The 17993-nt window shown below is 44.8% G+C and overlaps 1 protein-coding gene across 4 annotated transcripts in view; it reads right to left on the reverse strand.

Moving 5' to 3' along the window:
• Nucleotides 1–14210, reverse strand: part of LOC124012090 (tuftelin-like) — a 49164-nt gene extending 34954 nt beyond the window's left edge. The window contains exon 1 of one of the 4 annotated variants that reach the window (XM_046325489.1): nt 14078–14210. The gene's annotated coding sequence lies outside the window, so the exon portion shown is untranslated. The remainder of the gene's footprint in view (nt 1–14077) is intronic. The other 3 variants (XM_046325491.1, XM_046325487.1, XM_046325490.1) reach the window with 3 other exon arrangements.
• Between the last annotated feature and the right edge of the window lie 3783 nt (nt 14211–17993).

The raw sequence follows: 17993 nt of genomic DNA on the forward strand, positions 1-17993 counted from the left end.
TGTTCTACTGTATTATTGACTGTACGTTTTGTTTATTCCATGTGTAACTCTGTGTTGTTGTATGTATTTACTACATAATTATGTAGTATACTATACTACACACTGTAGTATCCCTTGATCATGTTTAGTGCTTACTATAGAATGTTGTAGTATACTGTAGAATACTATAGTATTATCAAGGAGAAAGCCTGCACCTCTATGTCAAATATGGTAAAACAAAAACATAGTAAATACTACAGTAATGTCCGCAAAAAACATTGCAATAAATACTACAGTAAATATTACAGTATACTACAATCTGCAAAAACACTACATTCATTACAATAGTGTATAAGGCAAAGTGCAGTATCTGCAAATTATGTCAAAAATATTTGATATTTTGTAAGGTCCGTGTGTAATATCTAATTCATGTGGAATTTAGTTTCCTGACACAAGAACAAGCCAGACTTTCAGAATAATTCATGAAGTACCAAAAATTACTCACTTTGAAGTCTTTGATTTTGAAGTGAAATTTTGACTTTGATTTTGAAGTGAAATATTTTATGTAGTTCCTGCACTTTGCCTTTGTAGGGTAGTACAGTTATTTTACTACACTATTTATAATATAGTTACCTGTAAATTCTACAGTATACTGCAGAAAATACTAGAATTCACTGTAGTGTTTTTGCAGACTTTACTGTGAATAGTACAATAAATTCTACAAAAACTAATATATACACTGAACAAATATATAAAACGCAACAATTTTAAAGATTTTACTGAGTTACAGTTCTTTGCTTACCGCCCCAATAGCTCCACAGACGATGCAATCGCCATCGCACTGCCCTATCTCATCTGGACAAGAGGATACCTATGTAAGAATGCTGTTCATTGATTATCGCTCATCAGCATTCAACACCATAGTACCCTCCAAGCTCATCATTAAGCTCAAGGTCCTAGGTCTGAACACCGCCCTATGCAACTGGGTCCTGTACTTCCCGACGGGCCACCCATAGGTGGTGAAGGTAGGAAACAACACCTCCACTTCGCTTATCCTCAACACTGTGGCCCCACAAGGGTGCTTGCTCAGCCCTCTCCTGTACTCCCTGTTCACCCATGACTGCAATGGCACGCACGCCTCCAACACAATCATCAAGTTTGCAGACGACAACAGTAGGCTTGATTAACAACAATGACGAGACAGCCTATGGGGAGGAGGTGAGAGCGCTGGGAGTGTGGTGCCAGGAAAATAACCTCTCACTCAACGTCAACATAACAAAAGAGATGATCGTGGACTTCAGGAAACAGCAGAGGGAGCAACCCCCCTTATCCACATCGACGGGACAGTAGTGGAAAAGGTGGAAAGCTTCAAGTTCCTTGGCATACACCTCACTGACAAACTAAAAAGATAATCAAGGACAACCACCACCTGAGCCACTGCCTGTTTACCCCACTATCATCCAGAAGGTGAGGTCAGCACAGGTGCATCAAAGTCTGAAAAACAGCTTCTATCTCAAGGCCATCAGACTGTTCAATAGCCATCACTAGAACATCCATATATTTCTATATTCTTAATTCCATTCCTTTACTTAGATTTGTGTGTATATGTTGTGAAATTTATAGATATAACTTGTAAGATATTACTGCACTGTCGGAGCAAGAAAGACTAGCATTTCTCTACACCCGTAATAACATCTGCTCAACACGTGTATGTGACCAATAACATTTTATTTGATTACAGTGCACTCGGGAAGTATTCAGACCTTTTGTTACGTTACACCATTATTCTAAAATGGATTAAATATTTTTTCCCCCTCATCAATCGACACAGAATTCCCATAATGACAAAGCAAAAAGGTTTTGCAAATTTGTAAAAACCTATGAAGTGAAATCTCACATTTACATAGTGTATTCGGAAAATAGTCAGACCCTTTGACTTTTTCCACATTTTGTTACATTACATCCTTGGTCTAAAATATATTAAATAAATAAAAAAATCCTCAAATCTACTCACGACAAAGCGAAAACACGTTTCTATAATTTTTTTGCAAATGTATTCAAAATAAAACACAAAAATAATTTATTTACATAAGTATTCAGACCCTTTGCTATGAAACTCGAAATTGAGCTCAGGTGTCCACCTGTGGTAAATTGAATTGATTGGGCATGATTTGGAAAAGGCACATACCTGTCTATATAAAAAGGTCCCACAGTTGACAGTGCATGTCAGAGCAAAAACCAAGCCATGAGGTTGAAGGAACTGTCCGTAGAGCTCCAAGACAGAAATGTGTCGAGGCACAGGTTTGGGGAAGGGTATCAAAAATGTCTGCAGCATTGAAGGTCCCCAAGAACACAGTGGCCTCCATCATTCTTAAATGGAAGAGGTTTGGAATCACCAAGACTCTTCCTAGAGCTGGGCCCTGCGAAACTGAGCAATCGCAGGAGAAGGACCATGGTCAGGGAAGTGGCCAAGAACCCAATGGTCACTCTGACAGAGCTTAAGAGTTCTCAAGAGTATGGAGATGGGACAACATTGCAGAAAAACAACCATCTCTGCAGCACCAAACAGGCCTTTATGATAGAGTGGCCAGGCGGTAGCCATTCCTCAGTAAAAGGCACATGACGGTCCGCTTGGAGTCGGTACCTGTCCACCCGGCAAGATCAGGCCCCAGTCGTGAACCAAGGTCACCTGAGCCACAAACAGAGGTTGTGTTGGCCCCCCTGCTGGCGGGGCCAGCCCCCAGTGGTGGACAGAGGTTGGTAGCTGGCCCACCATGGCGCAGGAAGCCTGGAGGTTGACCTTTTTTTTCTTTATGATTTTTTAAATGTATTTCATTTTAAGACTGTACATTGGAAATACCAAGGTCATTTATTTTTATTTTTATACGATACAGTTGAAGTCGGAAGTTTAAATTTAAACAGAGTTTTTCCCAATTCCTGACATTTAATCCTAGGAACAATTCCCTGTCTTAGGTCAGCTAGGATCACCACTTTATTTTAAGAATGTGAAATGTCAGAATAATAGAGAGAATGATTTATTTAAGCTTTTATTTATTTCATCACATTCCCAGTGGGTCAGCAGTTTATATACACTCAATTAGTATTTGGTAGTATTGCCTTTAAAATGGTTTAACTTGGGTCAAACGTTTCGGGTAGCCGTCCACAAGCCTCCCACAATAAGTTGGGTGAATTTTGGCCCATTCCTCCTGACAGAGCTGATGTAACCGAGTCAGGTGTGTAGGTCTCCTTGCTTTTTCAGTTCTGCCCACAAGTTTTCTATAGGATTGAGGTCAGGGCTTTGTGATGGCCACTCCAATACCTAGACTTTGTTGTCCTTAAGCCATTTTGCCACAACTTTGGAACTATGCTTGGGGTTATTGTCCATTTGGAAGACCCATTTGCGACCAAGCATTAACTTCCTGACTGATGTCTTAAGATGTTGCTTCAATATATCCACATCATTTTACTGCCTCATGGTGCCATCTATTTTGTGAAGTGCACCAGTTCCTCCTGCAGAAAAGCACCACCACAACATGATGCTGCCACCCCCATGCTTCACGGTTGGGACAGTGTTCTTCAGCTTGCAAGCCTCCCCCTTTCTCCTCCAAACATAACGATGGTCATTTTGGCAAAACAGTTCTATTTTTGTTTCATCAGACCAGAGGACATTTCTCCAAAAAGTATGATCTTTGTCACCATGTGCAGTTATAAACCGTAGTCTGGCTTTTTTTATGGCGGATTTGGAGCAGTGGCTTCTTCCTTGCTGAGCGGCCTTTCAGGTTATGTCGATATAGGACTCGTTTTACTGTGGATATAGATACTTTTGTACCCGTTTCCTTCCTGCATCTTAACATGGTCCTTTGCTGGTGTTCTGGAATGGATTTGCACTTTTCGCACCAAAGTACGTTCATCTCTAGGAGACAGAACGCGTCTCCTTCCTGAGCGGTATGGCCGCTGTGTGGTCCCATGGTGTTTATACTTGCATACTATTGTTTGTACAGATGAACGTGGTACCTTAGTGCGTTTGGTTCATCCTTGGGAGCACTTTCCAGAGTTGTGGAGGCCTACAATTTTTTTTCTGAGGTCTTGGCTGATTTTTGATTTTCCCATGATGTCAAGCAAAGAGGAACTGAGTTTGAAGGTAGGCCTTGAAATGCATCCACAGGTACACCTCCAATTGACTGAATTGATTAGCTTATCAGAAGCTTCTAAAGCCATGACATCATTTTCTAGAATTTTCCAAGCTGTTTAAAGGCACAGTCAACTTAGTGTATGTAAACTTCTGACCCACTGAAATTGTGATACAGTGAACTATAAGTGAAATAATCTGTCTATAAACAATTGTTGGAAAAATGACTTGTGTCATGCACCAAGTAGATGTCCTAACCGACTAACCAAAACTATAGTTTGTTAACAAGAAATTTGTGGAGTGGTTGAAAAACGAGTTTTAATGACTTCAATCTAAACTTCTGAATTAAATTGTATATCCTAATTGTAGAGGTCGAGTATACAATGACTTAAAAACTGTTATATAGTGCGTCCCTTGTTCGCACTATACTAATCGAAATGATTAGCTTTTAATATACAACTTAATAAATATGAATAGATGTATTATATGGCTAGGATAAAGGATTATATAACTAAAAACTTGCCTAGGTTCTCTATTGGAATAGGCCTCTATGATTCAAAAATAATTGCCCTTTCACATTTTAAAAACAATTAATCTCAACATAAAAAATGTAAGATATGATCATTCTTCTGATACACACAGGCAAATGGATGGATTAGGTATTGTCAACCGGGTTGTTGTCTCTCGTGTGCGTGGGCTGGTTAACACTGGGATAAAGTGATTCAAGTTAATGGTAATTGGCTTATGGAAGCACTTCTCTAAGCGAGAGAAAGGTATATTATATATTTCTATATAAGATAGTTATGCTACCTTCTATATTCTTGATCCTAATGATATAGGCCTAGCTGTAAAACAGCTAAGGTGATAGAGCAACAAACCCTGGAATAAAAAAACAATGTGTAGGGTGGAGAGAGGGTTGGTTTTACAGGTTTACTCGCTCTGGATTGTCAGTACTGCATGGGTTCTTGGTTGTCGTGGTGTGGCTGTGTCGGAATTGTGAGTTGAACTTGTGAGTTGAACTTGAGTTTGCCTTCACATAAGGGAGTGCCCGGGGTTGAGTTGCGGTCAGCTCTGGCACAGCCATCAGCTTTAGGTATCCTCATAGATAATTATGTTATCATGGAACTGCCCAAATTTTCCTCAAGCCAACACCAATTGGCTGCCAAGGGTTTGCCTTAGGATGCAAAGGTGCATCATGAGTCAGGGAGATGGTCTGATGGTCTTAGTAACAACAGACCTAGATATGGGGGAGGTTTTAGTGTGTGGAATATTAGGACAATTGGAGGTTTACAAAGTTGCAGCTACAGTATGCTTAACAGTGGAAACGATTATGGTACAGCAATATTGACACTTAAATCATCGTTGTGCTTTTTAATGGTAAGTTTACAAACATTGGTTGTGGTAAGTATAATTGAAACTGGGTATCATTATGGTAAGTGGGGAAATAAGTATAGCAAGTTATGAATGTAATGGCTTAGCAGCATACCACCCTGCATCCCACGGTTGGCTTGCTTCTGAAGCTAAGCAGGGTTGGTCCTAGTTGGGAGATCAGATGGTGTTGGAAGGCCAGTAGGAGGCACTCTTTACTCAGGTCTATAAAAAATGCCCCAGGACACTGCCCTGTGTAGGGTGCTATCTTTCGGATGGGATGTTAAATGGGTGTCCTGACTCTCTGTGGTCACTAAAGCTCCCATGGCACTTATCGTAAGAGTGGGGATGTTAACCCTGGTGTCCTGGCTAAATTCCCAAGCTGTCCCTCATACCATCATGGTTACCTAATAATCTCCAGCTTACAATTGACTCATTCATCCCTGTAACCATACCCCGGGGTTGTTGCTGTAAATGAGAATGTGTTCTCAGTCAACTTACCTTGTAAAATAATGGTTAAATAAAATATACATTTTTACATGGCTAAAAGAGAGAATATAATATATATTGTTTACAGGAAACTCATTCAACAAATATAGATGAGTTTGGATGGAAAAAGACTGGGAAGGAGAAATATATTTTTGTCATGGTCAAAGAAACTTAAAAAGGGGTGATTATACTAATTATTATACATTTTGATCCGAATGTGCAAACTGTGCAATCTGATCCGCAAGGAAGATGGATTATTTTAAAATATGCTATTGGATCAAAACAGATCTGACTAATTAATCTATATGGGCCAAATAATGATGATCCACACTTTTTCGAAAATATATATAATAATCTATTGAGCTCACAAGCAACGGAAGAATCTATTATTATGGTGGGAGATTATAATACGGTTTTAAGTACCTCAATGGATCGTAAAGGAAATCATTCTACAAACTATCACCCTCAAGCACTTAAGGAGATAACAAAGATCATGGATACATTAGAACTTGTGCATAAACAATTGAAAAACCATGACCTAGATATACATGGAGGAGGCTTAAATCAAGCTAGCCGTCTTGATTACTTCCAATCTCGTTCTTGCTGGCATCAAACATTTTTTAAAAGTATTATTAGGAGACCAAATGCGATCGGACCACCATCTAATTGGCCTCCATATAACTATTACAGAATTTTAATCAAAGCCTATTGGATGACAATATGTTCTTAACTAAGACAAAATAATTCAGAATTTAATTTGTTTGGACAACATAGGTACAGCAGATCCCCTTATTGTATGGGACACTTTCAATACAATACTCATTAAAACAAAAGCAGTTTAGGTCAAAAGAGACTAATAAAGGAAATAGAGGAAGTAACAGTGCAGGTAGATGGTAATGGAAACTGTACTATAGAGGCACAAAATAGGTTAGAGAAATAACAAAAAGAAATCGAGGTCCTTATTCAAGAATGATCAAGTGTAATGTATTACAAAAATAAAGCGAATTGGATAGAAAAGGGGGAAAAATTTGAGGCATGTTTTCTTTTCAGTCTCCGACATTTTCACTGAATGATTAATTTTATTTAACTAGGCATGTCAGTTAAGAACAAATTCTTATCTACAATGACAGCCTACACCAGACGATGCTGGTCCAATTGTGCGCTGCCCTATGGGACTCCCAATCACAGCCGGGTTGTGATACAGCCTGGATTCGAACCAGTGTGTCTGTAGTGACGCCCTAGAATTATTTTCTTAAGTACACAATGCCGTTGTCATGTTTTGTCTTAGATTGTCTTGTCATTATGCTTTCCCTTCTGTTCGTTTCCCCCTGCTGGTCTTATTAGGTTCGTTCCCTTTTTCTATCCCTCTCTCTCCCCCTCCCTCTCTCTCCTCTCTCTATCGTTCCGTTCCTGCTCCCAGCTGTTCCTATTCCCCTAATCATCATTTAGTCTTCCCACACCTGTTCCTTATCTTTTCCCCTGATTAGAGTCCCTATTTCTTCCCTTGTTTTCCGTTCCTGTCCTGTCGGATCCTTGTCTATTGTTCACCGTGCTGTGTCTATGTATTGCCCTGTCGTGTCGTGTTTCCCTCAGATGCTGCGTGGTGAGCAGGTGTCTGAGTCTGCTACGTTCAAGTGCCTTCCCGAGGCAACCTGCAGTTCTTGATCAAGTCTCCAGTCTGTTCTCGTCATTACGAGTAGTATTATGCCTTTTGTTTGTAAAGTAACTTTACTGGATTAAAAACTCTGTTTTCGCCAAGTCGCTTTTGGGTCCTCATTCACCTGCATAACAGAAGGATCCGACCAAGGAATGGACCCAGCGACTACAGATGCTCGTAACACTGCCGTCGAGATCCAAGGAGCCATGCTCGGCAGACACGAGCAGGAATTGTCTGCTGCTCGCCATGCCGTGGAGAACCTGGCCGCTCAGGTTTCCGACCTCTCTGGACAGTTCCAGAGTCTTCGTCTCGTGCCACCTGTTACTTCCTGGCCTGCCGAGCCTCCGGAACCTAGGGTTAATAACCCACCTTGCTACTCCGGGCAGCCCACGGAGTGCCGCTCCTTTCTCACCCAGTGTGATATTGTGTTCTCTCTCCAACCCAACACATACTCTAGCGAGAGAGCTCGGGTTGCTTACGTCATTTCACTCCTTACTGGCCGGGCTCGAGAGTGGGGCACAGCTATCTGGGAGGCAAGGGCTGATTGTTCTAACAATTACCAGAACTTTAAAGAGGAGATGATTCGGGTTTTTGACCGTTCAGTTTTTGGTAGGGAGGCTTCTAGGGCCCTGGCTTCCCTATGCCAAGGTGATCGATCCATAACGGATTACTCTATAGAGTTTCGCACTCTTGCTGCCTCTAGTGACTGGAACGAGCCGGCGCTGCTCGCTCGTTTTCTGGAGGGACTCCACGCAGTGGTCAAAGATGAGATTCTCTCTCGGGAGGTTCCTTCCAGTGTGGACTCTTTGATTGCTCTCGCCATCCGCATAGAACGACGGGTAGATCTTCGTCACCAAGCTCGTGGAAGAGAGCTCGCGTCAACGGTGTTTCCCTGCTCCGCATCGCAACCATCTCCCTCCTCTGGCTCAGAGACTGAGCCCATGCAGCTGGGAGGTATTCGCATCTCGACCAAGGAGAGGGAACGGAGGATCACCAACCGCCTGTGCCTCTATTGCGGATTTGATGGACATTTTGTCAATTCATGTCCAGTAAAGGCCAGAGCTCATCAGTAAGCGGAGGGCTACTGGTGAGCGCTACTACTCAGGTCTCTTCATCTAGATCCTGTACTACTATGTCGGTCCATCTACGCTGGACCGGTTCGGGTGCTACATGCAGTGCCTTGATTGACTCTGGGGCTGAGGGTTGTTTCATGGACGAAGCATGGGCTCGGAAACATGACATTCCTTTCAGACAGTTAGACAAGCCTACGCCCATGTTTGCCTTAGATGGTAGTCATCTTCCCAGTATCAGATTTGAGACACTACCTTTAACTCTCACAGTATCTGGTAACCACAGTGAGACTATTTCTTTTTTGATTTTTCGTTCACCTTTTACACCTGTTGTTTTGGGTCATCCCTGGCTAGTATGTCATAATCCTTCTATTAATTGGTCTAGTAATTCTATCCTATCCTGGAACGTTTCTTGTCATGTGAAGTGTTTAATGTCTGCCATCCCTCCAATTTCTTCTGTCCCCACTTCTCAGGAGGAACCTGGCGATTTGACAGGAGTGCCGGAGGAATATCATGATCTGCGCACGGTCTTCAGTCGGTCCCGAGCCAACTCCCTTCCTCCTCACCGGTCGTATGATTGTAGTATTGATCTCCTTCCGGGGACCACTCCTCCTCGGGGTAGACTATACTCTCTGTCGGCTCCCGAACGTAAGGCTCTCGAGGATTATTTATCTGTGTCTCTTGACGCCGGTACCATAGTGCCTTCTTCCTCTCCGGCCGGGGCGGGGTTCTTTTTGTTAAGAAGAAGGACGGTACTCTGCGCCCCTGCGTGGATTATCGAGGGCTGAATGACATAACGGTTAAGAATCGTTATCCGCTTCCCCTTATGTCATCAGCCTTCGAGATTCTGCAGGGAGCCAGGTGCTTTACTAAGTTGGACCTTCGTAACGCTTACCATCTCGTGCGCATCAGAGAGGGGGACGAGTGGAAAACGGCGTTTAACACTCCGTTAGGGCATTTTGAGTACCGGGTTCTGCCGTTTGGTCTCGCCAATGCGCCAGCTGTTTTTCAGGCATTAGTTAATGATGTTCTGAGAGACATGCTGAACATCTTTGTTTTTGTCTATCTTGACGATATCCTGATTTTTTCACCGTCACTCGAGATTCATGTTCAGCACGTTCGACGTGTTCTACAGCGCCTTTTAGAGAATTGTCTCTACGTAAAGGCTGAGAAGTGCTCTTTTCATGTCTCCTCCGTTACTTTTCTCGGTTCCGTTATTTCCGCTGAAGGCATTCAGATGGATTCCGCTAAGGTCCAAGCTGTCAGTGATTGGCCCGTTCCAAGGTCACGTGTCGAGTTGCAGCGCTTTTTAGGTTTCGCTAATTTCTATCGGCGTTTCATTCGTAATTTCGGTCAAGTTGCTGCCCCTCTCACAGCTCTTACTTCTGTCAAGACGTGTTTTAAGTGGTCCGGTTCCGCCCAGGGAGCTTTTGATCTTCTAAAAGAACGTTTTACGTCCGCTCCTATCCTCGTTACTCCTGACGTCACTAGACAATTCATTGTCGAGGTTGACGCTTCAGAGGTAGGCGTGGGAGCCATTCTATCCCAGCGCTTCCAGTCTGACGATAAGGTTCATCCTTGCGCTTATTTTTCTCATCGCCTGTCGCCATCTGAGCGCAACTATGATGTGGGTAACCGTGAACTGCTCGCCATCCGCTTAGCCCTAGGCGAATGGCGACAGTGGTTGGAGGGGGCGACCGTTCCTTTGGTCGTTTGGACAGACCATAAGAACCTTGAGTACATCCGTTCTGCCAAACGACTTAATGACCGTCAAGCTCGTTGGGCGTTGTTTTTCGCTCATTTCGAGTTTGTGATTTCTTACCGTCCGGGTAGCAAAAACACCAAGCCTGATGCCTTATCCCGTCTGTTTAGTTCTTCTGTGGCTTCTACTGATCCCGAGGGGATTCTTCCTTATGGGCGTGTTGTCGGGTTGACAGTCTGGGGAATTGAAAGACAGGTTAAGCAAGCTCTCACGCACACTGCGTCGCCGCGCGCTTGTCCTAGTAACCTCCTTTTCGTTCCTGTTTCCACTCGTCTGGCTGTTCTTCAGTGGGCTCACTCTGCCAAGTTAGCTGGTCATCCCGGTGTTCGAGGCACTCTTGCGTCTATTCGCCAGCGCTTTTGGTGGCCGACTCAGGAGCGTGACACGCGCCGTTTCGTGGCTGCTTGTTCGGACTGCGCGCAGACTAAGTCGGGTAACTCTCCTCCTGCCGGTCGTCTCAGACCGCTCCCCATTCCTTCTCGACCATGGTCTCACATCGCCCTAGACTTCATTACCGGTCTGCCTTTGTCTGCGGGGAAGACTGTGATTCTTACGGTTGTCGATAGGTTCTCTAAGGCGGCACATTTCATTCCCCTCGCTAAACTTCCTTCCGCTAAGGAGACGGCACAAATCATTATCGAGAATGTGTTCAGAATTCATGGCCTCCCGTTAGACGCCGTTTCAGACAGAGGCCCGCAATTCACGTCACAGTTTTGGAGGGAGTTCTGTCGTTTGATTGGTGCGTCCGTCAGTCTCTCTTCCGGGTTTCATCCCCAGTCTAACGGTCAAGCAGAGAGGGCCAATCAGACGATTGGTCGCATACTACGCAGCCTTTCTTTCAGAAACCCTGCGTCTTGGGCAGAACAGCTCCCTGGGCAGAATACGCTCACAACTCGCTTCCTTCGTCTGCTACCGGGTTATCTCCGTTTCAGAGTAGTCTGGGTTACCAGCCTCCTCTGTTCTCATCCCAGCTTGCCGAGTCCAGCGTTCCCTCCGCTCAAGCGTTTGTCCAACGTTGTGAGCGCACCTGGAGGAGGGTGAGGTCTGCACTTTGCCGTTACAGGGCACAGACTGTGAGAGCCGCCAATAAACGCAGGATTAAGAGTCCAAGGTATTGTTGCGGCCAGAGAGTGTGGCTTTCCACTCGCAACCTTCCTCTTACGACAGCTTCTCGTAAGTTGACTCCGCGGTTCATTGGTCCGTTCCGTGTCTCCCAGGTCGTCAATCCTGTCGCTGTGCGACTGCTTCTTCCGCGACATCTTCGTCGCGTCCATCCTGTCTTCCATGTCTCCTGTGTCAAGCCCTTTCTTCGCACCCCCGTTCGTCTTCCCTCCCCCTCCCGTCCTTGTCGAGAGCGCACCTATTTACAAGGTACGTAAGATCATGGACATGCGTTCTCTGGGACGGGGTCACCAATACTTAGTGGATTGGGAGGGTTACGGTCCTGAGGAGAGGAGTTGGGTTCCGTCTCGGGACGTGCTGGACCGTTCACTTATTGATGATTTCCTCCGTTGCCGCCAGGATTCCTCCTCGAGTGCGCCAGGAGGCGCTCGGTGAGTGGGGGGTACTGTCATGTTTTGTCTTAGATTGTCTTGTCATTATGCTTTCCCTTCTGTTCGTTTCCCCCTGCTGGTCTTATTAGGTTCGTTCCCTTTTTCTATCCCTCTCTCTCCCCCTCCCTCTCTCTCCTCTCTCTATCGTTCCGTTCCTGCTCCCAGCTGTTCCTATTCCCCTAATCATCATTTAGTCTTCCCACACCTGTTCCTTATCTTTTCCCCTGATTAGAGTCCCTATTTCTTCCCTTGTTTTCCGTTCCTGTCCTGTCGGATCCTTGTCTATTGTTCACCGTGCTGTGTCTATGTATTGCCCTGTCGTGTCGTGTTTCCCTCAGATGCTGCGTGGTGAGCAGGTGTCTGAGTCTGCTACGTTCAAGTGCCTTCCCGAGGCAACCTGCAGTTCTTGATCAAGTCTCCAGTCTGTTCTCGTCATTACGAGTAGTATTATGCCTTTTGTTTGTAAAGTAACTTTACTGGATTAAAAACTCTGTTTTCGCCAAGTCGCTTTTGGGTCCTCATTCACCTGCATAACAGCCGTATCTTAATTTGACCCAGTTTTTCACAGCAGGAAATTGGAATTATGTGGATTATAATTCATGGATTTTTTTTGTAGGGGTTGATACATTTTTTGTTAGAGCAAATTAAGTCTGAAATGGATGATCAAATTAAGATACCGCATCTGTATTATCAGAACATTCAGCTTAGCCTGTCTAATACTACTTTGCTACTGGGTCGTTCCATACTTGCGGGTAGTAGGGGTGCTGAGGTTGCAGCAACCCCTGAAAAAGTAGTGCACTCGTCCTGTATTAGCAGACCGATATAGCTGTCTTTAGCCCGGGCAAAACTCCCCCACCCCCAAACGTAAGTGTAGTTGGAATGGATGATCTCCGCATGTGTGGTTCCCACCGTGAAGCATGGAGGCGGCGGTGTGATGGTGCTTTGCTGGTGACACTGTCAGTGATTTATTTAGAATTCAAGGCACCCTTAACCATCATGGCTACCATAGCATTCTGCAGCGATACGCCATACCATCTGGTTTGCCCTTAATGGGACTATCATTTGTTTTTCAACAGGACAATGACCCAAAACACACCTTCAGGCTGTGTACAGGCTATTTTTACAAAGGATGAGAGTGATGAGTGCTGCATCAGATAACCTGGCCTCCACAATCACCTGACCTCAACCCAACTGAGATGGTTTTGGATGAGTTGGACCGCAGGTATAAGGAAAAGCAGCCAACAACTGCTCAGCATATGTGGGAACCCCTACAAGAATGTTGGAAAAGCATTCCTCATGAAGTTGGTTGAGAGAATGCCAAGTGTGTGCAATGCTGTCAACAAGGCAAAGGGTGGCTACTTTGAAGAATCTCAAATACAAAATATATATTGGTATGTTTAACACTTTTGGTTACTACATGATTCCATGTGTTATTTCATAGTTTTGATGTCTTCACTATTATTCTACTATCTAGAAAATAAAGAAAAACCTTTAAATGAGTAGGTGTGTCAAAACCTTTGACTGGCACTAATATATATACATATATATATAAACTCTCTCTCCTGACAATGGATACAATACTTGGGGAAATTCAACAGAGCCACATTGACTAATCCCATCTATACACATTCTGGTTATGGAAACAAAATTAACTCATCATCATACACTATTTTCAACAATCCCAAAATGTTAGCATTGCTGCTTACATTAGAGGAACTTCTTATATGACAACTCAGCATTAAAATATGCTCTGTCACAGGTTAACACGATTACTGATATATGAAGTCAATATCAAAGACCATTGTCTCCTTGTCTAAGAGCAATCAAACATTGACATACTTTGAAGAGAATAACTGTAATTTATAATCTCTCACCACTACTACAATAATAAGTACCTTTACATCTAAATCACAAGTTAACACTATTACTGTAATACAAACAGCAATCAAACAACGCTTTATATAGAAACACACCAGAGATCTACTTTAAAAACTGTGTCAGCACACTAGTCTGGAGTAGCTTTACCTCTACCTGTCTCACAAGCCCACATGCCACCCATTTTCAATGTACCTGTATCAGAGCAGTTGTCCGTGGGCCTTCCTGACGATGATCTGACTGTTGCGACTGTGTGTCTGTCGGTGTGTGAGAAACTCAGTATGGGAACCTACTGTCTTGCCTTACATGGCAGGGCGAGGCTCAGTCACCAGCCCAGCCCTATTCCACCAGCCTATGCAGCTCCCACCTACAACCCAGACAGGACTAGCTCCCCCTACAGGGAGAAGAATGACGGTGCACTGGTGAACGCAGTAGATGGGAGAAGAAATAGCCAGCCTCTTAAGGATCGGTGTCCCACCCCCAGGACGGTTGAGCTAACGTGCACTAACGTGATTAGCGTGAAGTAACAACAACATTTCCCAGGACATATACATCTTATTTGGGCAGTAAGCTTAGAAATGTAACTGCACTGTCCAATTTACTGTAGCTATTACAGTGAAAACATACCATGCTATTGTTTGATGGGAGTGCACAGATATGTACTTGAAAATGTATATATTGACTAATTAGGCACATTTGGGCAGTCTTGATACATTTTGAACAGAAATGGTTCATTTTTACAAAATTGAAAAAAAAAGGTTCCTATCCTTAATAGGATTTAACGTGGTTATAGACTGGCCATATTCAGATTGACCTGGTAAAGATATTGATGTGAAGGAGTGTGTAGGTGCCTTTGTTTGAGAGCGTCTGTGTCTCTTAAAACGTCCCTTGAAACAAGCTGTAAATTGGGTCGTTAGGCTGTTTTCAGTTGTTATACCTGGTAAAGGAAGAGTTCAAACGTGATCAAATCAAAAGGTGTTCCATCGCTACATGGTGGCAGTGGTACCGCCATGGTGCAGAATGTGGTTCTGTTACATACGTGATTAATGAAGCATATTTATATAATAGCCCTCTGTCGTAAGAGATGTGCAGTGTAAACAGGACTGTGCAAGCAAAAAAAATGCACGGTGTCCAAGAATGTGTGTACCAGTATGTGAATTTAATTAGACTGTCTATGCGTGTGCATATGAGTTTTCCTTAGTCTCCGAGTCGGTGTTGAACTTTCCATTCCTGCATGTCTGCGTTTAAGCATTTTATCACTTGTTAACATTTTAGCCGACTACACTCACCATCCGACTACATTGAGTCGCTGTCAGTCGATAATTTTAAATATTTCCATTATTTAAAATGCTTTCCTTGTACCCGTTTGTCCTGTGTAAGTGAAAGCTTTTCTTTGGGTGCTAAAATCCGTAGTTCAGAAGACAAACGGCACGTAGAAATATGTTCAACCATTTATTCAGCAATAAACAATGCAAGTCTTGGCGATACAGGCTTTTCACATTCATGGTAACTCGCTGCAGTGGGAGCGGTAAACTACACCAATCTCCCAAACAGCAGAACCTTACATCAGGCGAATATGTGTAGCTACGGCAGAAGCTGTCATGCAGGTGAAAGAGGACCCAAAAGCGACTTAACAGAAACAGAGTTTATTCAAGTCCAAACAGGGAATAACAGAAATCCTCTAGTCTGTAGAGGGGAATAACAGGAGAAGCGGCCACAGACTGCAGGTCGCTTCGGGTAGGCGCAGGCCGTAGTTGACAGAGACACCTGCTCACACGCAGCATCTGATGAAGGCAAAAAACACGACAGGACAGGGCGATACACAATCACAGCAAAAACACGACAGGACAGGGCGAAACGCAATCACAGCATGGTGAATACTAAACAAGGAACCGACGGGACAGGAACGGAACACAAAGGAATAAATAGGAACAGCTGGGAGCAGGAACGGAACGATAGAGAGAAGAGAGAGCGAGAGAGTGAGAGAGGGAGGGGGAGAGAGAGGGATAGAAGGAGGGAAAGAACCAAATAAGACCAGCAGAGGGAAACGAATAGAATGGGGAGCACAGGGACAAGACATGATAATAAATGACAAACATGACAGTACCCCCCCACTCACCGAGCGCCTCCTGGCGCACTCGAGGAGGAATCCTGGCGGCAACGGAGGAAATCATCGATGAGTGAACGGTCCAGCACGTCCCGAGACGGAACCCAACTCCTCTCCTCAGGACCGTAACCCTCCCAATCCACTAAGTATTGGAGACCCCGTCCCCGAGAACGCATATCCATGATCTTATGTACCTTGTAAATAGGTGCGCTCGACAAGGACGGGAGGGGGGAGGGAAGACGAACGGGGTGCGAAGAAAGGGCTTAACACAGGAGACATGGAAGACAGGATGGACGCGACGAAGATGTCGCGGAAGAAGCAGTCGCACAGCGACAGGATTGACGACCTGGGAGACACGGAACGGACCAATGAACCGCGGAGTCAACTTACGAGAAGCTGTCATAAGAGGAAGGTTGCGAGTGGAAAGCCACACTCTCTGGCCGCAACAATACCTTGGACTCTTAATCCTGCGTTTATTGGCGGCTCTCACAGTCTTCCCCGCAGACAAAGGCAGACCGGTAATGAAGTCTAAGGCGATGTGAGACCATGGTCGAGAAGGAATGGGGGGCGGTCTGAGACGACCGGCAGGAGGAGAGTTACCCGACTTAGTCTGCGCGCAGTCCGAACAAGCAGCCACGAAACGGCGCGTGTCACGCTCCTGAGTCGGCCACCAAAAGCGCTGGCGAATAGACGCAAGAGTGCCTCGAACACCGGGATGACCAGCTAACTTGGCAGAGTGAGCCCACTGGAGAACAGCCAGACGAGTGGAAACAGGAACGAAAAGGAGGTTACTAGGACAAGCGCGCGGCGACGCAGTGTGCGTGAGTGCTTGCTTAACCTGTCTTTCAATTCCCCAGACTGTTAACCCGACAACACGCCCATAAGGAAGAATCCCCTCGGGATCAGTAGAAGCCACCGAAGAACTAAACAGACGGGATAAGGCATCAGGCTTGGTGTTCTTGCTACCCGGACGGTAAGAAATCACAAACTCGAAACGAGCGAAAAACAACGCCCAACGAGCTTGACGGGCATTAAGTCGTTTGGCAGAACGGATGTACTCAAGGTTCTTATGGTCTGTCCAAACGACAAAAGGAACGGTCGCCCCCTCCAACCACTGTCGCCATTCGCCTAGGGCTAAGCGGATGGCGAGCAGTTCACGGTTACCCACATCATAGTTGCGCTCAGATGGCGACAGGCGATGAGAAAAATAAGCGCAAGGATGAACCTTATCGTCAGACTGGAAGCGCTGGGATAGAATGGCTCCCACGCCTACCTCTGAAGCGTCAACCTCGACAATGAATTGTCTAGTGACGTCAGGAGTAACGAGGATAGGAGCGGACGTAAAACGTTCTTTTAGAAGATCAAAAGCTCCCTGGCGGAACCGGACCACTTAAAACACGTCTTGACAGAAGTAAGAGCTGTGAGAGGGGCAGCAACTTGACCGAAATTACGAATGAAACGCCGATAGAAATTAGCGAAACCTAAAAAGCGCTGCAACTCGACACGTGACCTTGGAACGGGCCAATCACTGACAGCTTGGACCTTAGCGGAATCCATCTGAATGCCTTCAGCGGAAATAACGGAACCGAGAAAAGTAACGGAGGAGACATGAAAAGAGCACTTCTCAGCCTTTACGTAGAGACAATTCTCTAAAAGGCGCTGTAGAACACGTCGAACGTGCTGAACATGAATCTCGAGTGACGGAGAAAAAATCAGGATATCGTCAAGATAGACAAAAACAAAGATGTTCAGCATGTCTCTCAGAACATCATTAACTAATGCCTGAAAAACAGCTGGCGCATTGGCGAGACCGAACGGCAGAACCCGGTACTCAAAATGCCCTAACGGAGTGTTAAACGCCGTTTTCCACTCGTCCCCCTCTCTGATGCGCACGAGATGGTAAGCGTTACGAAGGTCCAACTTAGTAAAGCACCTGGCTCCCTGCAGAATCTCGAAGGCTGATGACATAAGGGGAAGCGGATAACGATTCTTAACCGTTATGTC

Source organism: Oncorhynchus gorbuscha, linkage group LG24, assembly GCF_021184085.1.
Source record: "Oncorhynchus gorbuscha isolate QuinsamMale2020 ecotype Even-year linkage group LG24, OgorEven_v1.0, whole genome shotgun sequence".
Classification (NCBI taxonomy): domain Eukaryota; kingdom Metazoa; phylum Chordata; class Actinopteri; order Salmoniformes; family Salmonidae; genus Oncorhynchus; species Oncorhynchus gorbuscha.